This window comes from Cryptomeria japonica, chromosome 3 (assembly GCF_030272615.1).
Source record: "Cryptomeria japonica chromosome 3, Sugi_1.0, whole genome shotgun sequence".
NCBI classification, from domain to species: Eukaryota; Viridiplantae; Streptophyta; class Pinopsida; order Cupressales; family Cupressaceae; genus Cryptomeria; species Cryptomeria japonica.
The window spans coordinates 227,637,467-227,664,000 of NC_081407.1; positions in this window are offsets into that span (position 1 = coordinate 227,637,467).

Below are 26,534 nucleotides of genomic sequence, written 5' to 3' on the forward strand. Positions count from 1 at the left end.
CTTCATGCAATGCCAACATAAAATTTAAAATTTCAAAGATAGCCCTTACAAACAATCAAACTCTCATCAATAATGAAAGAACAATCAAACTTGAAAAAAAAAGTTTCACATAAACTGGAGTAAAAAGTATTTTACACACAGCAAGACTGAGAGGGGGGGTGAATCAGTACAAAACTCTAATACAACTATATTTCTGATCTATTAAACTGTAAAACACAGCTAACATAATATCTTAATGAAATAATGAAGGCACAAAACACAATCAACTCAAGAACACCAAATTTATGTGGAAAACCCAAGAAGGAAAAAATCACTATGAGAATCGCACTCACTATATATATATATATATATATATATATATATATATGATTACAATGATTAGACCATAGGCTAGGGAGCTCACTACTCTAAACTAGATAGCTAAAGCACACAACCTTAGGGCAAGATAGAAAGGACTTGCACGACTGAAACTCTATATTTCAAGGCAAGATACAAAGAGTTACCAAGAGACACAATGTCTTCTAGCAATAATAGCTAAACCTAAAAATGAATGTGATCTCCTGATCAAGTGTCCAATATCATAGCAAATAAATTTGATCTCAAACTCTATTACTGAACACTATCAAATCTTTTCTCAACTAACTTTCGTACACCTTTTCAATCAAATTTGTTTATATATCATTCACATCTAGATCCCATCATTTAAAACACATCCAAATTTGTTGTACACTTCAACACCTACTCTGTGATGAAAAATGTTTGTGTGAATAGAAAGGGTTAAAAGACAAGATAAATAAAAAAACGCAAGACATCATACAACTCTAGATTAGAATGATAAAATCAAAATAAGAACTTAATGATAACAAAATGTAAACCAAAATGCCCTCTTCAATTTGGTTATTCCTTGATTTTATATGCGCTCAATGATGTCTTCGGATGCTCGATATTGCTCCATGATTGTGATGATAATGATGGTGGATGATGGATGCTAAAAATGAAGTATGAGTTGAGTAATAATTCTATCAAAGTAACGGTATGGTTGGATGAAGATGGAAAAAATAGTTTAGAAAATGAGGGATTAAATAGAGGAGGAAGGAAGGATGAGAGGGATTGAGAATACAACACTTGTCCTCAAGAACTCCATAGGGAGCCAAGTGGAAGAAGATTCCACACTTTGTGGCTCCAAGAGACAAGTGTCCCAAAGGAGGGATACATGTCTTGGGGAGAATTGACATGTGTCCTCAAGGACAGGTCTATTTGGGGAATAACCTCCCAAATATAAGACATTTTCCAATATTTGGAAAATAGGGAATGCACACACATGTGAGAGGGATAGGATAAGGTTGGTTAGGGAGGGTAGGGTAGTTAGAAACCAAGGGTAAGGATAAGGGGTAGGTTAGATTAGGGTTAGGTTAGTTGGTTAGAATGTAGGAGACGTGACAAATTTAAATAATTATTTAATTATTTAAATGGGGAGAGTAATTAATCAATTTACTATTAATTAATTAAAGGGGATGGAAAAGGGATCATTAATTAATTAAGAATTAATTGATAGGCATGGTAGAAAAGGAGATTAATTAATTATAAATTAATTAATGGGAATAGAAGAAAAGGGGATATGAATTAAACAAAATAAAATAAATCTATTTTATTTAATAAAGGAATGACTAAAAGAGGATTTAATTAATTAAATGGTTTTGGATTGTCCATTAATTAATTAAACAAGACTATAGCGTAATTAATATAATTAATTACGCGAGGAGGGGAAGACCGCCAATTAATTAAATAATATGTAGTTATTTAATTTAAAAGCATTTAGGATAGAAAAATTTAATTAATTAGATTAATCGAATTTTAGGTGTCTACACATACATTTACTCATCCTGATATACAAAGATAAATATTAAAACTCTCAATTAGGTCTGTCCAAAATAGAGTATATAAAATTACATAAACTAGGCCAAGCAGACAAATAATATCCAATGTGGTCCACTCCAAGAGAAAGAGGGAACCTAAAATCAGCACCATGCATCCTTTTTAGTTGATTCCAATGAACCGCATACCATAACACATCTTCCAATTTCATTTCTAAATGTAATGTGTAGATAAACAATAAAACTCAGCGACCAGCCGGCCCAAAAATGTCTTCTAATGCAAACTACCTAATGTGGATTTCCACGCACCATGGTGATACCCAAAAAAATCTAACTCAACATCCAATACATATCTAGATCAAAAAAGTATGATCCAAACAAGATAACGCATCTGAACACACTCAGACCCAACACAATTGACCCATCTGAACACACTGAGACCCAACACAATTGACCATACCAAGCACAAACCAACATAACTCACTTCCAAAACAAAAAAAACACCATAGATTCAAACTAGAATACTACACACATGAAATAAGCATGTCCTCAAAACTGAAACACTTGAATTTACATATTTGAAAGCCACTAAGAAAATTTTGGACTAGTCTGACAAACACTCATTGTCAAAGAACAACAACAACTAATCTCATCATCTAAGAAAACCAGAGGACCTAAAAACTTGATAGTGAACTATTCATAAAATATTAGCATTATATCCAAGTCCACGCACCATCCTCTTCACAATCCAAAACAAAACATTCTTCCACGAGGGCATTAAATACTCTTTCCTGCATATTGAAACTTCTACTTGACTAATCTTCTTAAAACTCCTCATGTAAGCACAACATCTTCACCAAGAAATATGAAAATATTTGAACACTCAATACCAGAGCAAATAAACCGTTGAACATCTATTACAACATTATATAACTTACTATAATAATAATTATAGGACAACCTCAGCTAAGATACAAATCAAACTCAACAACAACACCAAGAAATACATATTGACATCATACATCTCTGATCATCTTCCACAAAAAAAATTAACTAAAGCTCCAATCAAACTCAATAGCAATACCAAGAAGTACATATTAACATCATACATCTCTAATCATCTTCCATAAAATACTTCAATTAAGACATCAATCAAACTCAATAGCAATATCAATTTTTGAAACTCGTAATCAATAGTAAAAAATAGAGAAACCTTCATATACTTGCCTGAAAGAGCACCTGTCACCAACTAGCAGCAATAGTAGTGTGCATAGCACAGGATTGTATCTAGACCAGACCACATCTAGACCAACAAGCTTGACATCAATAAAAACATACAAGACTATATCTGAACTAGACTGTATCTAGACCAGCAAGTTTGACATCAATGACAACATAAATTTCCAACAAAAAGACACACAACACCTTGGTAGTACCACATCCAAGATGTGTTAGAGAATATGCCCAAACAATAAACTATTACTATAACTTATGGCTCATCTACTATCAATATCACCTAACTAATTTGAATTAGCATTATCATGAATATCAAGGAGAATCTCATCTCCTATCAAATTACCATGATAACAAAAATAATACTCTAAGGTACCCTTCAAATATATGAAGACTTTCAACTGCATCACATTGAACTCTACCAAGATTAGACATATCTCTGGAAAGAACTCCCACTACTTAGAAAATGTTTGGTTGCGTATAGACCATAGCATACATCAAACTTCCAATTGCACTTTGGTAAGGTACTTTGCTCATGTCTTTCATCTCTAATGGAGATGTAGGACAATCTGAAATAGATAACTTTGTTCCAACTGTAAAAGAAATACATAATGGTCTACAATCATAGATTTTTTAACCTCTATAAACCTAAGTTTGCATGCTTACTCTGTCCTAGCCATAGATTTTGTTCACTCTATCTCTTCTAGTTTTCATGGCAGGAATGTTTTTAGTTGTACTAAGATATTTTATTTTATATTTAGTGACAACCTAAGACTTTAGTTCTAAAATTGAATACCTTTCTCTTTACCAATATATAACATATCTACAACATACAATGCAATGTATTAAAATTACCACTATCATATTTATTATAAACATAGTAATCTAATTTAGAATGCTCAAATCTCAAACTCAAAATATATGTATCAAATTTATAGTACCACATCCTAGGACTGTGTTTGAGGACATACAAAGATTTCTGCAATTTTCAAACTAAATTATTTTTACCTTTTACCACATAGTGCTCTGGTGGTGTCATACAAATATATCCTTCTCCAAATAAACATGAAGGAAAGTAGTTTTCACATCCATTTTCTCAACCTCTAAATCATAAGTAGCGATAATAGAAATAAAAAATCTAATGGACATCTGTCATTTTTACAATATGATAAAATATTTCACCATAAACAACACCCTTAACCTAAGTATGTTTTTGAAACCAACCTTTCTTTATACTTCTCAATACATCCATTTTCTCAAATCATTTTCTTAAACACTCACCTGCAACCAATAGGTTTTCATCCTTCAAGCAATTGTACAAGATCCTATGTATCATTCTTTTCCAAAGTTGTTATTTCTTCATTAATAGCAATTTTTCAAGACTCTACATCATTCTTACCTAATGTCTCTTCTACAAATCTAGGTTCATCTATATTAGTATTTAAAGAAAAAATACATCTACAATCATCAAGTGAATACTTTTTAGTTGGTTGTCTATGTCCTGTAGACCTTTAGACAAGCTGAGTTGGAGGTTCATCCTCCTCTTTTCAAGATTCTGACTAGATGATCTCTCCACAAATTCTTGTCTACCTGGGGGTGTTGATTCAACTTTTTCAGGCATAGAAGGAAGTTGAATCACATATTTTGTTTAGTTTTTTATGTTTGAAATAAAAAAAGGAGGGTTGGTTTCTCCAAAAATAACACTTCTACTATGTATCACCTTTTGTGCAATAGGATCTGAAATCTTATATCCTTTACAACCATAACAATTTTTTATTAAGATGCATTTCACATCTTAATTCTCCAACTTTATTTCTTACCCTTCAACACATGTGCATATGCCATGCAACAAAAAATTATAATATGTCTCACTCAAGGTTATGACTATACCATGCCTGCATAAGCATTTTATCAGCAAGACTTGATGTAGGAGACCTATTAACTAGGTAGCTATAATATTTATAAAATCTATCAAAATCATAAGATAAAAATTCACAAAATATTCACAGAATATTTAAAGAATCATTAGATAAAAATTCACAAAATATATGAATGCCACAATCTTTACAGAATATATCAAAACCATTTGATAAGAATTCATCACCGTTATCAGTCTCTAAATATTTTATTTTCTTTCTATTCTACAACTCAACCATTGCTTTAGATTCTTTAAATAGAATAATAACTTCATATTTACTCTTTAGTAAATATACCCATGTCCTTCGGCTATAATCATCAATAAATGAAACAACATATAGATTTTGCAATGGAAGAAACGTCCACATGACCAAACACATCATAATAAATAAGATCCCACACACCATAAATTGATGAGAGCTTGAGTAAAACTGAACACAGTTTTGTTTTTAATAAATGTAATGCTCACAGAAATTGAAGTCAAAATATAAAATAGAAGCATTCAAACCTTCAACAAGGTTTTCTATTTTTCAAAGTCCTTATCCATTTTCACCAATGTGGCCATGTCCCTTGTACCATAACATAGTCTTATTTGTAGGGAACTTTGATATTGAAGAAAAAGTACCCCTAGGTACCCAAAACCATGACCATCTATTGAAACTAGATTATTCACCTCTTCCAATGAAGTATTCATAGATTTAATTTTTATAGTTGTATCATTACACTCAATAATGTATGCATCCAAATTATACATTGTGCCAAATATGACACGTTTATCAATCACCATAACACCTGTGACTACGTTAGAAACAAACCTTTCCATTATTTCCTAGGTATAGCCACTTTACCCATGCATTATTTTTAACTAAATTTGGAGTATAGTATGTCTCATTTCTCATGTTCTATAGAGCCTCAATGACAATAATGAAAAATAGAGCACAACAAATAAACACAAAGAACATAAAACTTTGCAAAACTGAGCACTTAAAATGTTGTGCCCAAGAAGCCTATTTATAAGAAAATGGATACACACTATCACTATCGAAAAAGGTTAGACAACCCATTTATTATGGATGGTGATGACATGGATGCTGGTAGCAAAATATTGTTGCATGTCAAATACATACAATTCTAGAACATTGTTTTGGTTTGTGTCAACCATCCCATATGATTAATTTATTTCTAATTAATTTATTTCTAGTATCCCCTAATAAATTAATCATACTAACTATTCTAAATTAACTCATATAAGCTAGCAAATATGGATCCCAGCCTAAAGCCTTGTTAGTTAACTATTTAGAATCACTTATTCACTTAATATAATGGTAGGAAATTATTATAATCCCTCCTAAATTACAACAATTAGAGAGTCATTTGATTTATAATAAACCTAAAATATTTTTGAAAAATATACTTATTCTCACATAATGCCTTGGTAAAAATATATGTGATCTGCTCTCTAATTTACAATATTAAAGATGAATCCCATGTTTCTAGATGAGGTACTTGATATAATGATGATGGACCTCTATATGCTTTGTTCCTAATCTGAATTTGAATACCCAACAAGTTGTAAATCTCCATGAGAAGAATAATAGACACCAATTATCAAAATCCCTTACACATATCTTAACCAATGTAGAAGCTTAGGAGGACTCCAAAACCTTGAAACCACACTACAAAAGAAATATCTAGTTGAATGTGAGCCAAGTACACCAAAATTCCAACAAATTTCTTATAAAAGGTAGGATCAACATCCTCACCTTCCATATCCTTGGTCAATTTTAAGCCTAGAGCAACTGGAGTAGACACACTCTTACAATATTCCATCCTAAACTTTCTCAACATATCTAGAGCATACTTGGTTTGAGAGAAATAAATTTTATCATATACTTGGATGCCAAGAAAGTAGTTTAGAAAATCAAATATGTCATCTCAAATCTATCTTACTATTTTAACTTTATGTCACTGATTTGGTTCATGTTATTTCCTATAATGATGAGATCATCAACATACAATACAATAATTATTATGTCTCCATCCTCAAATTCCTTCACATACAAATTGAATCAAAGGATAAACCAATTTTAATTATAACCATAAACCTAATGGAACCCTAATCCTAACCATAACTGTAAATCTAATTAAATATTACACCAAACCCTAACCCTAACTTAAAACCAAATTGAACCTTAACTCTAGTGACCATAAACCAAATTAAACCATAACCCTTATCACAACCATAAACCAAATTTCACCATAACCCCAACCTTAAACTAAAATCAATCCTAACCTTAAGTCTAAACCAAATGTAATTCTAACCCTTAAAAAAATTATTAATCCTAAAATTTGTTGAAAGAAAATTAAATCCTAACCCTAATCTAATCCCACCCCTAGCCATACTAATAACTATTACCATTATAGAGTTCTAACCCAAACACTATTTTAATGCTAACCACAATTAAAACCTATCCATAATCCTAAATAAATCATAACACTAACATTAATCCTATCTCTATTTAAACCCCCAACATGACCTTATCCACAAGCTTTATTGTTAGCATTGCAACTTAATTTTAATTAGGGTTAAAAGTTATGATTTAAATTGGTTAAACCAAATAAATACTAACTTTTAACCTAATTGAATAATAAACCAAATTGAACCATAAGCCTAAACCTAATTAAATACTAAAAAATTGAACCCTAAATCCAATCCTAAACTCTAAACCTAAATTAAAACATGCACTAACTCTTACAATAAACCTAATCAAACTATAACTCTAAATCAAATAAAACCCTAACCCTAATAGTAAACCAAAACGAACCCCCTTCCTTATTGAATTAGGGCTACTATTTTTATCCCAATCCTAACTATAATTCTTTCTAAAATTGAACCAAATGGAATCCTAAATCTTACACTATACCAATCCAATATATATATATACAATAATATATAATTTGAAATTAATTTATTTAATGTTTTCCAATTCACTTAGGGTTAAAATTTGTGGTTTTAGTTCACTAAACCAAATTAAACCATAAGCCTAAACCTAATTAAACACTAAAAAAAAATGAAACCTAAATCCAATCCTAAAATAAAATAAACTCTAACCCTACACTTAATTAAACTATGATCCTAAACCTAATTGAACTGTAACTATAATGCTAAACTCTTAGCTAATTGTACAGTATACTTCTAAACCTAATTGAACATTAAAACAAATTGAATCCTAACTCTTAGCTAATTGAACACTATACTTCACTCAACCCTAACACTAAACCAAAAGATTCTTCTTCTTCTTGACTTTCTACATCTTCTACATAATCTACCTGTTCAAGTTGAACTAGTGTTGTAGTATTCATTTCACCAACTTCTGGCTTCACCAGTTCTAGTTCCAAAATCAAAATGTAAGGTTCATCTTCCTCCTTCTCCTTACTGGTTTGTCCTGAATCTTCAAGAAACTCGTCGACTTGGACATTAGTACCTTTAATGATCTTATTTGTCTAGTTGTTGTAATATTTGTAGGCTTTGCTCTTGGTGGAGTAACCAAGAAATATGCCTTCATCACTCTTAGCATCAGACTTACCAACATAGTCACCTCTCTTTATAAAACATCTACTACCAAAAATCTTAAAATAACTGACATTAGGTGATCTACCATAACAGTATTCATAAGGATTTTTATCCTTACCTCTTTTAACCAGTATGTGGTTCATTGTGTAGACAGATGTGCTAACATCTTCTCTTCGGAATGTCTTAGCTACACCTCCTTGAATTAGCATAATCCTTGCAGCTTCAATAACTGACCAGTTGTTCCTCTCTACAATACCATTCCGTTGTGGTGTCTTAGGTGCAGAAAGTTGCCTCTTAATTCCATTGTCTTCACAGTATCTAGTGAATTCCTCTAAAGTAAATTCACCACCTTGATCAATTCTTAAACACTTAAGCTTTCGTCCACTTTCTTTTTCAACTAAGGCTCTGAATGCCTTAAACTTGCTAAAGGCTTCTATTTTGTCCTTCAAGAATGTGACCCACGTCATCCTTGAGCAATCTTCAGTAAAAATCATAAAATACCGATCACCTTGAATACTCCTAGTCCTTATTGGTCCACAAAGGTCGTTATGAACCAAGTCTAGCAAATGTTCTGCTAAGAAATATTTTCTCTTAAAGGTTGAGGATTTCATCTTCCCTAACTGACACTCCTTACACAAAGCATTCACCGGTTTGTCCAATTGAGGAAAACCTCTTACTGATTTGGAATTACTAACTTTTACAATGTTATCAAAATTTACATGACAGAATCTTCGATGCCAAAGTCAACTATCTTCTACTCTTGCAATTAAACAATTGTTGACTTTACAACTTAAATGAAATAAGTTACCTCTGGTCTGCTTGTCGGTTGCAATTAGTTCTCCTTTGTTTCCATAAATATTACAGCCTCCATTCTTGAATTCTAGTGGATAACCTTTGTCATTGAGTTGAGCTACACTCAAAAGATTGTGTTTTAGTCCTTCAACGCAGTAGACATCATCTGCACTTCTCTTACCATTAAGAGAGATGGTTCCTTTTCCTTTTACCATGCATGGTGAGTCATTTCTAAATCTCACTACACCTCCATCAAAATCCTTCAAAATAAGAAACTTACTTCGGTCACTAGTCATGTGGTGTGAACAACCACTGTCTATAATCCAATCATCAAAAGTATCCATGCGAGAGACTAATGCCTTCTGATATGATGTCTCTTCTTTAATGGAAACATAGACAATGTCCTCATTTGCATCTTCTTCAAATTCCTCATCTATAATTCCTCCATCAACTGCAATAAGACAATCTCTTTTACCTTTTCCTTTGTACTTCTTATACTTCTCATGTTTCTGTTCATTATCTCTATTTGGACAGTTAGCAGGAATATGTCCAATCCGGTTAGCTGTGTTTACAGTTTAATAGATCATAAATATAATTGTATTAGAGTTTTGGACAGATTCACCCCCCCTCTCAGTCTTGTGTGTAAAATACTTTTTACTCCCTCGGTGTGACTACTGTCACCTAGTTTATGTGAAACTATTCTTTTTCAAGTTTGATGGTTCTCTCATTATTGATGAGATTTTGATTGTTTGTAAGGGCTAACTTTGAAATTTTAAATTTTATGCTGGCATTGCATGAAGATTGCATTAATGAAGTATAGTGTTGTCATTGATGTCAATAATAAATGGTAGTGATAAAGTAATGTCAATAATAACCGGTAGTGATACAGTAATCTTATAAATTGTATCACCATCATTTGACCTAGGCTATTCATTACTGTATCACCATAATAATCAGTAGATATTCATTTGACCTAGGCTCTCGTCCTCATCTCATCACAACAATATCTCAACGATAAATATTAACTAAATTTCCCATAAATATGTAATTGAAATGAAATAACTGATAGGGTTTCAAGCAGATCCGAAGTAAATATGAACTAACAATTATATGTAGATTTAAATACAAAAGATAAAGGAATAAAATAGGACACAGATAACACAGATATTTAATGTGGTTCACCCAGAATGGGTTACGTCCACCATACACAGCCGTCCAATCTTTCTTATTATCTAGCAAAAATAGTACATCAACCTTCCAATGCCTTAAGCATCCCAGCCGCTTATAACATGCATTTTTAGGGAAACAAACAAAGTCGGCCTTTTTAGGGTTTTATTACAATGTCGGTTTTCATCAAAAAAAATACCCAAAGAAAATTTTCAGTACTTTGCTGATCAGTCGCCACATTTCAACAATAACTTCAAAATATATAAGATAACTAACATATTGCAATTCATGAGTAAAAGTGCCTAATCCATGTATTATCACGTGAAATGAGATATATAAATTATAGTAAAACTTAGGCTCTAATGCCTTGTATTCTACACCATAATATTGTACAAATACAAGTAATGATTTAATAACATAGTCAATGAAGTTTCTAGTTGCCATCAACCTACACAATCATCTGCAAACCTTGAGAGATAAGAATATAGTTCAAGTAATTTTTTGCCCAACCATGAAGTTTACACTTCCTTGTGATTCTTCCTACTTGATGAATACCCAACCCTACAGTGCCTAGAAACCTAGAAATGTAGGAAGGAGGGAACCCACTACAGCTTGATAGATGCATATGCAATTTTTTTTATGAAATTCGATGCCTTTATATCAAGACATGGAAAAGAACCACATCAATATAATTTTGTTGGGATAAATTCATATATTTCAATGAATATGTCTTTGGCCAAACAACTTTAAAATATCAGGTTTTTTCTCGAAAAGAGGATCAAAATTCTATATGATTCCATATTCAACACACAACTTAGAAATGTAAACCCAAAACACAGAAAATAAAACTACTTTTCTTAGTAAAAAAAATCACCTCGACATGCATATCGCTTAACATTAATTCTTTGACACAATGTTCTACATCTTTGAGACTTCATAAAAGTAATATACTTTTCTCAATTAAAATAATAATACAATTTTAATCTTGGTACTTTCTCTTCTATCTATTCCCTTCAACATTATAACAATGTTCATGATGAATATGATAGAGAGCATCGATATCACATCACAAGACTATAAATATAGAACACACAACCTAGTAACCATAAGGATGTAAAATAAAACTCAAGATAGGAGTTCACAAATTTCAAAAATGGTCATAAAATAAGCACAAAACAATATGTATGATAAACAAATCACAAGATAGGTAAATGAAAATCCCTAGTGACTAATTTATCACAAGAAAATGATGATGTGATGAATCGATAAGGATTCGGTCAACTACTGAGAGGGGGGGTGAATCAGTAGATAGAAAACAAACTAAACTTTCACCAAACTTAATTCCAACTCATAAACCATTCACTGAACTAACCGGTTTAGATACTGTACTAAAACTGAAAATGCACTGTCAAGCTTACTGGTTGACTAAGATATCAATATAACAATGTAACAGATCTGAAACTCACATACCATTTACCAAAACATGAAACCACTTAACTAACATTAGTAATAGTTCATTTCAAATCACTTACAAATATCTAACCATATCTAAGTACCAGTTAATCATATCAATCATATCAAAACATAACCACAAAATCATTCACCACTTGACACAAAGATTTTTGATGTGGAAACCCAAATGGGAAAAACCACAGTGGAGATGAATACCCATAAGTATTATGAACTCTTCTGAAGTTCGCCCTATTAGGAGCCAAGCCTTGTTAGAATCTTTAAAATATTGTCCTGTTAAGAACAGATCCAGTTAAGGGTCTGACTACAATACCCCGTTAAAGGCAATACCTTGTTAGGAGTAGCCTCAATAGAGGATTTCAAATCTAAGCTAATGGATCACCTATTAGAGGATTTAGACATCACCAAGCCTGTTAAAGCTTACCCAATTAAGGGATTTAACTGTTGTAATTGTTAGATAACAACGGGGTTTTTTTTATTTGGTAATAGCACTATCTTGCTTAGTCAGATACTTTTATGCCACTATCTTTGTTCAATACATTCTACAGACACTCCTTCTGGTTCGGCAATCAATCACACTACCACACTTAACCAAATTGCCAACACGATTACAAACAACTCATCGACCTTAAAAATAAATACAATAGGTCAGTAACACATCACAAAACCTAAGATCTCATAGAGATTACAATTATATCAGTTCAAACATGGTTGTTGGATTACATAGAAATCATATGCACATTGTTCAAGACAACTTCGACCGTTAGATTACATAGGAATTTTTTCATTTCAAATTTTGGAGTGAAAGATTTATTTTTTATTTATATGGAGGTTCTCAAATTGTTGAAAAAACAAAGGTTATGCTGGCCAATTTTTTTACAAATTGACCTCTCTCTGTGTGTTCTTGATTTTTTTTCATGTGTATGAATAATGGAAATCTCAATTTAATCCCCTTTTGACATGTGTTTTACATGTAGTTGTGTGAGTTATACTTACTATATTTAGTAAGTTGTCTTCAATTATAACTTTGAAAACCATGGTGGAAAGGAATAAGAAGCAGACCACACCAAGAGATTCAGTTATATTTTTGCTGCAATAAAGTAATGTGAACTGCAAGAATAGCATAACATATATACATAATAACATTCAAACCATAACACAGTTATTTACGTGGGGAAAACCCTTTCGGGAGAAAAACCTCACATTGCAAAAACCGTTGAATATTATTATTCAGCAATCAAAATAGATTACAATATACTTGTAGAGCAAGCTCTTCGCAGGAGTACCACTGATCAAATATTCAAAGGTAACTCAATAGCCCTACAAATTGCATGGCCTTACTGGATCACCGCACATTGGATCCTGTAACTCATCACGCATTATTCACTGCATGCTATGCATTTGTTCATTCCCAAGATAAAACAGTTATCTATATACGCCAAAACCACTTTGAAACTCATCACATAAATCATGCATACATGGAATCTCCATCTCTGATCACCATTTGATCATAGATCAACACAACTAATTCACCAAGCTCCATTAGTTAAGGTTCCGCATATCAATAGGTTACCCGGTTACCAATTGATCACTCTACTTGAAATACCAATACCAATTTCCTTCATTGCTCAACTACCAGTTGCATTATTGTATCACTACTAGTTATTATTGACATCAATGACAACACTATACTTCATTAATGCAATCTTCATGCAATGCCAACAGAAAATTTAAAATTTCAAAGATAGCCCTTACAAACAATCAAAATCTCATGAATAATGAAAAAACCATCAAACTTGAAAAAAAAAAATTCACTTTAACTAAGTGACACTAGTCACATTGAGGGAGTAAAAAGTATTTTACATATAGCAAGACTGAGAGGGGGGGTGAATCAGTCCAAAACTCTAATACGACTATATTTCTAATCCATTAAACTGTAAAACACAACTAACATAATAATTTCATGAAATCATGAAGGCACAAAACACAATCAACTCAAGAACACTAGATTTACATGGAAAACCCAAGAAGGAAAATATATATATATATATATATATATATATATGATTACAATGATTAGACCATAGGCTAGGGAGCTCACTACTCTAAACTAGATAGCTAAAGCACACAACCTTAGGGAAAGATATAAAGGACTTGCACGACTGAAACTCTCTATTTCAAGGCAAAATACAAAGAGTTGCCAAGAGACACACTATCTTCTAGCAGGAATAGCTAAACTAAAAAATGAATATGATCTCCTGATCAAGTGTCTAATATCATAGAAAATACATTTGATCTCAAACTCTATTTTTGAACACTATCAAAGTTGTTCTCAACTCACTTTGGCACACCTTTTCCATCAAATTTATTTATATATCATTCATATCTACATCACATCATTTAAAACACATCTAAATTTGTTGTACACTTCAACACATACTATGTGATGAAAAATGTTTTTGTGAATAGAAAGGGTAAAAAGACAACCTAAATAAAAAAACACAATACATCATACACCTCAAGATTAGAATGATAAAATCAAAATAAGAACAAAATGATAACACAATGCAAACCAAAATGCCCTCTTTGATTTGGTTATTCCTTGATTTTATGTGTGCTCGATGACATCTTCGGATGCTCGATATTGCTCCATGATTTTGATGCAAATAAATGGTGGATTATGGATGATAAAAATGAAGTGTGAGTTGAGTGATAATTCTAGCAAAGTAATGGTATGGTTGGATGAAGATGGAAAAAACAGCTAAGAAAATGACGGATTAAATAGAGGAAGGAATGATGAGAGACATTGAGAATACAACGCTTGTCCTCAAGAACTCCATAGGGAGCCAAGTGGAAGAAGATTCAAGAGGGAAGACAAGTGTCCCAAAGGAGGGACACATGTCTTGGGGAGAAATGGCATGTGTCCTCAAGGACACATGTCTATTTGGGGAATAAGCTCCCAAATATAAGACATTTTCCAATATTTAGAAAATAGGGAATGTGCACACATATGAGAGGGATAGGATAAGGTTGGTTAGGGAGGCTAGGGTAGTTAGAACCCAAGGGTAAGGATAAGGGTTAGGTTAGATGGGGGTTAGGTTAGTTGGTTAGAATGTAGGAGACATGTGACAAATTTAAATAATTATTTAATTATTTAAATGGGGAGAGTAATTAATCAATTTAGTATTAATTAATTAAAGGGGATGGAAAAGGGATCATTAATTAATTAGGAATTAATCGATGGGGATAGAAGAAGAGGAGATTAATTAATTATAAATTAATTAATGGGAATAGAAGAAAAAGGGATATGAATTAAACAAAATAAAATAAATCTATTTAATTTAATAGAGGAATGACTAAAACAAGATTTAATTAATTAAATGGTTTTGGATTGTCCATTAATTAATTAATCAAGACTATAGCGTAATTAATAAAATTAATTAGGTAGGAGGGGAAGAACGCTAATTAATTAAATAATATGCAATTATTTAATTTAAAAGCATTCGGGATAGTAAAATTTAGTTAATTAGATTAATCAAATTTTAGGTGTCTACACATACATTTACTCATCCTTATATACAAAGATATTCATTAAAACTCTCAATTAGGTCTGCCCAAAATAGAGTATATAAAATTACATAAACTAGGTCATCCAGACCAATAATATCCAATGTGGTCCACTCGAAGAGAAAGAGGGGACCTAAAATCAGCACCATGCATCCTTTTTAGTTGATTCCAATGAACCGCATACCATAACACATCTTCCAAAGCCATTTCTAAATGTAATGTGTAGGTAAACAATAAAACTTAGCAACCAACCAGCCCAAAAATGTCTTCTAATGCAAACTACCTAATGTGGATTTCCACGCACCATGGTGATACCAAAAAAAATTCTAACTCAACATCCAATTCATATCTAGATCAAAAAAGTATGATCCAAACAAGATAACACATCCAGACACATTGAGACCCAACACAATTGACCATACCAAGCACAAACCAACATAACTCACTTCCAAAACAAAAAAAAACACCAGAGATTCGAAGTTACAATACTACACACATGAAATAAGAATGTCCTCAAAACAGAAACACTTGAATTTACATATTCGAAAGCCACTAAGAATATTTTGGACTAGTCTGACAAACACTCACTGTCAAAGAACAACAACAACTAATCTCACCATCTAAGAAAACTAGAGGACCTAAAAACTTGATAGTGCACTATTCATAGAATATTAACTTTATATCCAAGTCCACACACCATCCTCTTCACAATCCAAAATAAAACATTCTTCCACCAGGGCATCAAATACTCTTTCGTGCATATTGAAACGTCTACTACACTAATCTTCTAAAAACTCCTCATGTAAGTACCACATCTTCACCAGGCAATATGAAAATATTTGAACACTCAATACCAGACCAAATAAACTATTGAACATCTATTACAACATTATATAACTTACTATAATAATAATTACAGCACAACGTCAACTAAGATACCAATCAAATTCAACAACAACACCAAGAAATACATATTGACATGTCATACAGCTCTGATCATCTTCCACAAAAAAAAAATAACTAAAGCTCCAATCAAACTCAACAGCAATACCAAGAAACATATATTAACATCATACATCTCTAATCATCTTTCATAAAAGACTTCAATTAAGACATCAATCAAACTCAATAGAAATACCATTTTTTGGAACTCTTAATCAATAGTAAAAAATAGAGAAACCTTCATATACTTGCATGAAAGATCACCTATCACCAGCTAGCATCAATAGTAGTGTGCATAGCATAGGACTGTAGCTAGACCAGACCACATCCAGACCAACAAGCTTGACATCAATAAAAACATATAAGACTATGTCCAAACTAGACCGTATCTAGACCAACAAGTTTGACATCAATGACAACATAAATTTCCAACAAAAGGCTACACAACACCTTGATAGTACCACATCCAAGATGTGTTAGAGAATATGCCTAAACAATAAACTATTACTATAACTTGTGGCTCATCTACTATCAATATCACCTAACTAGTTTGAATTAGCATTATCATGAATATCAAGGAAAATCTCATCTCCTATCAAATTACAATGATAACAAAAATAATACTCTAAGGTACCCTTCAAATATCTGAAGACTTTCAACTGCATCGCATTGAACTCTACCAAGATTAGACATATATCTGGAAAGAACTCTCACTACTTAGAAAATATCTGGTTGAGTATAAACCATAGCATACATCAAAGTTGCAATTTCACTTTGGTAAGGTACTCTACTCATGTCTTTCATCTCTAATGGAGATGTAGGACAATTTGAAATAGATAACTTTGTTCCAACTATAAAAGAAATACATAATGGTCTACAATCCTAGATTTTTTAACCTCTATAAAGTTGAGTTTGCATGCTTACTTTGTCGTAGCCATAGATTTTGTTCACTCTATCTCTTCTAATTTTCATCACAGGAATGTTTTTAGTTGTACTAAGATACTTTATTTCATATTTAGTGACAACCTAAGACTTTAGTTCTAAAATTGAATACCTTTCTCTTTACCAATATATAACATATCTACAACATGCAATGCAATGTATAAAAAATACCACCATCAGATTTATTATAAATATAGTAATATAATTTAGAATTCTCAAATCTCAAACTCAAAATGTATGTATCAAATTTACAGTAGCACATTCTAGGACTTTGTTTGAGGACATACAAAGATTTCTGCAATTTTTAAAATAATTTTTACCTTTTACCACATAGTGCTCTGGCGGTGTCATACAAATATATCCTTCTCCAAATAAACATGAAGGAAAGTAGTTTTCACATCCATTTTCTCAACCTCTAAATCATAAGTAGTGATAATAGAAATAAAAAATCTAATGGACATTTGTCATTTTTACAATAGGATAAAATATCTCACCATAATCAACACCCTTAAACTAAGTAGCTTTTTGCAACCAACCTTACTTTATACTTCTCGTTACATCCATTTGCTCCAACTGTTTTCTTAAACACTCACCTGCAACCAATAGGTTTTCATCCTTCAAGCAATTATACAAGATCCTATGTATCATTCTTTTTCAAAGTTGTCATTTATTCATTAATAGCAATTTTTCAAGACTCTACATCATTCATACCTAACGTCTCTTCTACAAATCTAGGTTCATCTATATTAGTATTTAAAGAAAAAATATATCTACAATCATCAGGTGAATACTTTTTAGTTGGTTGTCTATGTCTTGTAGACCTTTGGACAAGCTGAGTTGGAGGTTCATCCTCCTCGTTTCAATATTTTGACTAGATGCGCTCTCCACAATTTCTTGTCTACCTAGGGGTGTTGATTCAACTTTGTCAGGCACAGAAGGAAGTTGAATCACATATTTTTGTTTAGTTTTTTATGTTTGCAATAACAAAACGAGGGTTGGTTTCTCCAAAAATAACACTTCTACTATGTATCACCTTTTGTGCAATAGGATCTCAAATCTTGTATCCTTTCACACCATAACATTTTTTTATTAAGATACATTTCACATCCTTATTCTCCAACTTTGTTTTCTTATCCTTCAACACATGTGCATATTCCATGCAACCAAAAACTCTTATATGTCTCAATCAAGGTTAAGACTAGACCATGTCTGCATAAGCATTTTATTAGCAAGAGTTGATGTAGGAGACCTATTAACTAGGTAGCTACAATATTTAAAAAATCTATCAAAATCATAAGATAAAAATTCACAGAATAATTAAAGAATCATTAGATAAAAATTCATCGAATATATGAATGCCACAATCTTTACATAATATATCAAAATCATTAGATAAGAATTCATCACCATTATCAGTCTCTAAACATTTTATTTTCTTTCTATTCTAAAACTCACCCATTGCTTTAGATTCTTTAAATAGAATAAAAACTTCATATTTTTTTTTTCAATAAAAATGGATTATTCCACTAAACTTTTTTATTAATATTTTTTTTTTTTTACACAGGATTCAAAGAGCATACTGGAGGAAAGAACCCTGGGAAGAAAACCTCTGGTCACAACTCATAAAATAAACCTATAGTATCTAACGGATCAATTTATGCACCCCACTCAAAATCACATACAAAATGCAGTCACAACACATATAATATCAGTTTTGCATACAGCCCATATGACAATTTGCCAAAAAAACCCATCGGATAATTTTTAAATGTAGACTCCACAACTACTATCAATGGAAGAAGACAAAATTTTCCAAAGCCCTATGCCAAATCCCATGAGCCCAAAACCTTCCTACCAAAAAAGAAAGTATCAAAAAACCTTTGGAAAAACACTATTGTATCAAATACCATGAGCTTGAACTCTCCTCCAGACAACGAACATGAATACTTGAAATGAAAGGGAAAAGCGGGAATAATTATCATCATAAAATTTTACATCAACATTACTCAAGAAAATCATATAACTATTGTTGCAAACCTTCCCATACCCTAGAAGGAATTTCCTCAAAACCCACCTCTCGCTGATTAGCATTGCTATCAATGGCTAAATTTCCCAAATAATCCGCAATCTTATTAACTTCTCTGTAACAATGGGATACCAAGAAAGATTCAAACAATTCTATTTTTGTAAAATGGGATCAAGTATATACTGCAAATTCCAACAATTCGATTTCTTTTTCATAACACGTTGAATAATCGCCATAGAATCACCTTCAATTATTAAGTCCTTAATTCCCAAAGAGATTGCCATATCCAATCCAAAAGACAAAGCATGAAATTCCGCATAATTGTTAGTTTTAAAACCAATAGCATGACACTTAGCTCGAATAAAATTTGCATTGTGATCATAAATTACCATGCCTACCCCAGCTAGCCCAAGGTTACCGCGAGAGGCCCCATAAAAATTCAATTTAAAGTGCCCCTATGGAGGAGGTTTCCATCTAGCAGAGCATCTCTTACCTATTGCATTATTCTTTTTTAAAATTGAACCATGAGAGGGTAAAACTGACAGCATCTTCCAAACTCTAGTAACTCTACAATCCTAGTGCGAAAAAGAAGTAATATTTTCCAAATTCTTATAAATAAACGACAAAGCAACCTCAGAGATTGAAGACTCAATTTTTAATAGAACCTTAGACATAGGAGACCTTGTTTTTTTAAATATCTTGTTGTTTCTCTCTAGCCAAATATTCCAAATCACAATAGATGGAGATATGATCCAAAGGCATGCATAAAAAGATGAGGCAAACATAAAGGGCCAAGATCTAAAATGGGAAATGAGATCCTTACCAATAACAAAGGATATATTTAACTTCTCAAACAACCACTACCAACATTCAAAAGCATAATCACAATGTAGGAACAGGTGTGAAGAAGATTCCAAATTTTTTTTACAAAGGACACAAGGGAAAACAGTAGTAATACCAAGCTTGTCTAGTCTCATACCTGTAAGGACATTGTCCTGAACTGCCAACCAAGCAAAGGCTCCAGCTTTAGGAAGACAATCCGAATGCCAAAACAACTTACAAGGCCAAGATGATAAATCTTTAGCAACCATAAGAGAGTTGTAACCATCTTTAACAATGTACTTACCAGAAATATTCTTTGTCCAAATAAGTTCATCCTCAGAATCAGAAATAAATACAATTCTATCCCCCAAAATCTTCTCAAAATCTAATTTCATGCTTTGGTCAACATCTAAGAAATCAATCGACTTCCATCTAGCTAGGTTAAGGGGTCCACTAGTCACAATTTCAAAATAATCTACTACAAAAACACCCCAAAGGGAGGAAAGAAAAGTGATCAGAGGAGACCACTCCCTAATATTCACCAAAGGTGTGTGTCCATTCCATACTTCATCCTAGAATCTAACCTTTCTACCATTATGAACAATCCATGAGAGATGAGGCAAAATAACTGATCTACATTTACAAAGGAAATTCCAAATAGCAAAACCCAAAGGCAAATTTGAGACTTTAAAAATGTACTCTCTCGGTCCATTATTTAAATATTTGGCAAACATAATTTGTGCCCATAAGGAGCTAGACTTGTCATATAATTTCCAAACCAACTTAGCACCTAAGGCTAAATTCTGATTCTCCAGACTCTGAATTCTTGTTCCCCCAAGTTCCTTAGGCAAACATACCGTATCCCATGCAACTAAAGGGAGTTTCTTCTTGCCATCTTTATTATTGTTCCAAAGAAAATATCTAAGAGTATCCTATAAACTAACAATAGCAGCTTTTGGAGACTTCAAAACAGACATGAGATATATGGGAACAGCATTCAAAATAGACTTGATGGGAACAATTTTACCCGCCAAAGTTAACCATCTATGATTGCATGAGAGAATTCTTTTATAAATGACCAAAATAATCTTATCCTATTTAACAAAGAAAGGAATCCGAAGGTAAGTACATGGAAGATTTCCAATCTCAAATCCCCAAAAGGATTGCAACCTATGTTGAACCAATTGTGATGTATTAAGGAAAAAAATCTTTGATTTATCACCATTCACTTTCTGACCAGAAAATGATACATAATTTTGTATTATTCCTTTAATCACTTTTGCCTCAACTAACGAAGCATGTCCAAATAACAAAGTATCATTTGCAAAGAAACAATGAGAAATACTTTGGGGAATATTCTGAATCCTTATACCTTTCCAAAGCCCCCCCCACCCCCACTTTAGCAGCCCTAATAGCCCAACTAAAGGTTTCAGCTAGGAGAATAAACAAAAAGGGAGAAAGGGGATCTCCCTGTCTCAAACCCTTAGAGGAAGTGATAAAACCACAAGGAGAACCATTAATTAAAACCGAGAATCTTGCAGATGAAATACAAGCACAAATCCATTTGACCTAGGCCTTGGAAAAACCTAACTTCTCAAGAACAGCACATAAAGCCCCCCACTCTACTCTATCATAAGCCTTCATCATGTCTAGTTTAAGTATCATGGCCTAGGTTATTTGGGTGGAAATAGAATGCAACACCTCATGTGCTACAATTACACCCTTTGTCATCTCCCTTCCGGGAACAAAACCACCTTGGTCCAATGAAATGATCCTACGTAGAATTTTTTCCAACCTAAGGGAAATTGCCTTCGTAAATATCTTATACAAAGTGTTACATAAAGCAATGGGGTGAAAGTCAGCAAAAGTCTTAGTATCCTCTTTTTTAGGAATAATTGTAATCATTGTAGTATTAAGTTCTTTTAAAATAGACCTATTTCTCCTAGCTTCCTCGAGAGCCAATAACACATCATTTCTCACAAAATCCCAACATTTCTGAAAAAATAAAGGAGTAAAACCATCTGGTCCTGAAGCTTTATCCGGATTCATGGCAAAGACAGTTTACTCTTTAGTAAATATACCAATTTCCTTCGGCTATAATCATCAATAAATGAAACAACATATAGATTTTGCAATGGAAGGAACATCCACATGACCAAACACATCATAATAAATAAGATCCAACACACCACAAGATTCATGAGAGCTTGAGTAAAACTGAACACAGTTTTATTTTTGATAAGTCTAATGGTCACAGAAATCAAAGTCAAAATCTAAATTAGAAGCATTCAAACCTTCAACAAGGTTTTCTATTTTTCAAGGTCCTTAGACCGTTTTCACCAATGTGACCATGTCTCATGTACCATAACATAGTCTTATTTGTAGGTAACTTTGATTTTGAAGAAAAACCACCCTTAGGTACCCAAAACCATGACTATCTATTGAAAGTAAAACCTTCACCTCTTCCAATGAAGTATTCATAGATTTAATTTTTATAGATGTATAATTACACTCAATAATGTATGCATCCAAATTATAAATTATGCCAAATATGACACCTCTAGCAATCACCATAACACCTCTGACTATTTTGCATTCTACATTAGAAAAAGACCTTATACACCCACATCGTTTAGTTTGGTCACATATAACAAATTTTGAGCTAGTCCAGGACTATGCAACACACCATTAATCCTTTTTATTCTACCATCAAGAAACCTAATTTTAACATTACTATAGCAAACAAGGTCTAAATCAGAATCATCACCCAAGTACACCTTACCTCCATTAAACTTTTAAATTCAAAAAATCAATCTCTATTAAATGACATATGAAAAGATGCACCTGAACCAATTAATCATGCATCATTACTTGCATGATTGTCTAAGGTTGCAATGACCAATCACCATCTTCCTTGTCAAACTAAGAATTAGAATCAAATTTCTTCTTTTTCTTTTTCTTTTTCTTTTCTTATTTGCACACCTTATGAAAGCATCAAGGTTTGCCACAATTCCAACAAATAACTTTGCACTTTTCATGAGATTTGGATCTCCCCTTCGATTTAAATTTATTATGCTTCTCATTCTTCTTGACTTTCTCCTTATTACATGAACATTTAGGGCCTCCTTAGCATTTATGGATACCTTCATCCTCATATCTTTAGAAACAAAAGCACCCACCACATATTTAGTCTTGAAAATAACATAAGCATTGTCAATAGACATAACAAGTGAATCCCAAAAATCAAGAAAAGAACAAAGAAAGATCTAAAATTTTACCTCCTCATCCATCTTGACACTAATAGATGTCAATTGAAATACCAACATATTGAATTATTTCGAGTGGTTTGTACTTTTTCCAACCTCTTCCATTCTGAAGGAATACAATTTCTTCCTCATGAAAATTTATTTCATTAAATATTTTCTTTGATACATCTCACCAATTCCATAGCTTCTTTATAAAGGACTTTTCATGGACATTGATTAAAATAGAGTTTTCCAATCACAATATAATTAGAGTTGGATTTACAGTCCATAAAATCATACTGAGTTGTTGGAAACAACAATGAAGGAAAACTGAGAGGGGTAGGTGAATCAATTTTCACTGGATCTACAAACTTAATCACAAAAATAGATCTGATAAACTGCAGCAATAATAGAAATAAGAAAAATGATAACACAACATACAACACCAAGGTTTTGACATGGAAAACTTGGTTAAGGGAAAAACCATGGTGGGAACCTACCCACAATAAGATGATACTCTGTAGTAGTATCTGAAAAATATTATAATGGGAAATGCACATGCATTCAAGCACATTGCCTAGAGCTCACTCCTCAAAAGATAATGACCCGGAAGGCTACAACCTTCAGGGAAGTCTCACTAACTTACAACAAGATTCAGAGTACAATCTGAAAGAAATGAACTATAATAATGGCATCTCCAAATGCTTGATGACAGATCTGGTTAAGCACAATTGTCTGCTCTGCAACACCAATCTCTCCTCAATGCACTACACCGAAATATGAATCCTTGTTCGCACATACACCACTCTCTGATAATGCAAACACAACCTTGATACCTAATTTACATGACTATATCACCTATTTATACAATTCATCAACCTTGACAACAAGGTCGGCTAAACCCTCAACACACAATTATAAAATTATATCACATGATACAAGGATCAACCATCGGACCAATATAATTATTTGCATGACATACCATGGTCCTAAACCAAATATCTAAACATGCAACACCAACACCACCAAAAATCATGCCAAGATCAATCGCAACACGCTACACCACCAGAAAAATGCGTAACACGAAGAACATCATCGGATCATGAAAACCACCAATAACTCACACAACGATTAATGTGGATCATCAGGACAAATAGGACATGCTTAGGAAATGTCAGCAAGCACATTAGAATCATTAGCAATAACTACAGCTACACCAACACCACTTATCAAATATTCATCGATCAACATATGAACCTCAATAATACTCAAACAACAGCAGCTATCATGAAGAAAAGATAACTTGTGAAGCACCAAATCATGAACCATCTTAAATGAAGATACACAAGACCATCCCAAACGATATCCCAAAATATCAAATCATGAGTTGATCACATTAGAATATACTACAGGAAATACTGAACTCTGCAAAGCACTGATTAGCTAAACAAATTGCAAACCAGATCATAAGATCTTCTCAATATGCAATCACCTAAGCAATTCACAAGAATATGTTGACATAAATGACAATAACATATCCTAGCAGCAACAATGTCTAACATGAGTATCCATAGTAGGATTTGTAGGTCTGGAGACATTCTCATCAATAGATTCCCACAGATATCGATCTATTAATAGATCCTCCATCTTTGGCTTCCATAATTCAAAATTATTTTCATAAAAAAATTTCCACTTGTATTATTCTTGATGAACTTTCTATCTAAAAATTCCTACAACAAGATCACAAAGTCTCTTTTACACAAGCTCCCGTGCAAATCTGGATTAGTTCAATATGTAGAGACTAGAGGGGACAATGTAGATGACATTAAAGGCCACAATTATTCACAGGGTGACTACAAGGATAACTTGCAGGAGTTGGAAAATAATTGGGGAATCATCAATGACCCTAAGGATTAAGAATTTAATGGTTGTATTTCCTTATTTTCTCTTTAGATTGTCATGGCTTTTGAGTCATTGTATTAGTAATAGTCTAGTTTTATGCTATTAATTTAGATCTGGATTGTCTTACTTCTAAAACTTAATTTAGGCCTAAGTGCCTCACTTTGTTAATGGTTAGTAGGCATGCACTAGTATCAGTACCAAGTTACTTGTTTTGATTGTATAAGGAAAGGTTTTGTTTCTAGTTTTGTTAGTTTTGTTGCTTCTGACTATTTCTCAATTGGTTTTTGTTTCTTTGGGATGATGTTTTGAATTATTGTTTTGTATCTTAGATCATGGCCCTCTCCCTTCTTAAATAATAAAAACAAGTTAAATAATTTTGAATGAATTTTAGAGGAATTTATAGAAAATAGGTATGAAACTCTAAAGGAAATTGATAGTGATGATGTCAATCGACACCCACCTTCCATGAATTTTATTTCTTGAAATATTTAGGGTCTAACATACCTCAATATGAATTATATCACATGGTAAATTTAATAAATATTTCTCAAGTTTGATATTCTTTGTTTACGATAATTAAAAAATTCAAGCAATGTTTTTCTTTTTATAATATACCACATCATATGGCTAACAAGCTACTAAGTTCATCTCTCTTAGGTCTAGTGGAACAATTTAGTTTAATAGAAAGGTTGTGACCACACTTGCTACATGGTATTTATTCAATGTTATTAACCACTCTTTTGGAATGACATGGATGTTTATGCTATAAATCACATTGATAAAAGATCTCATCTTTGTTATTACATTATGGGGGAAATTCTCACTACTTGTTGGGTTGTGTATGGGGACTTCAATATAACTGAATTATCATATGATAAATATGATTCCCTACTTATGTATTGAATATATGGTGAGAGAAAAAAGTGGTTTTATATAATAAATTATATTTAGTATACATGGTCATTTTTTTGTGATCATATGCAACAAGTCCTTAAATAAACTGATAAGGACATGCCAATATGCTAGATAATATTTTTACTAGCTACTTGCATTTTTTAGTG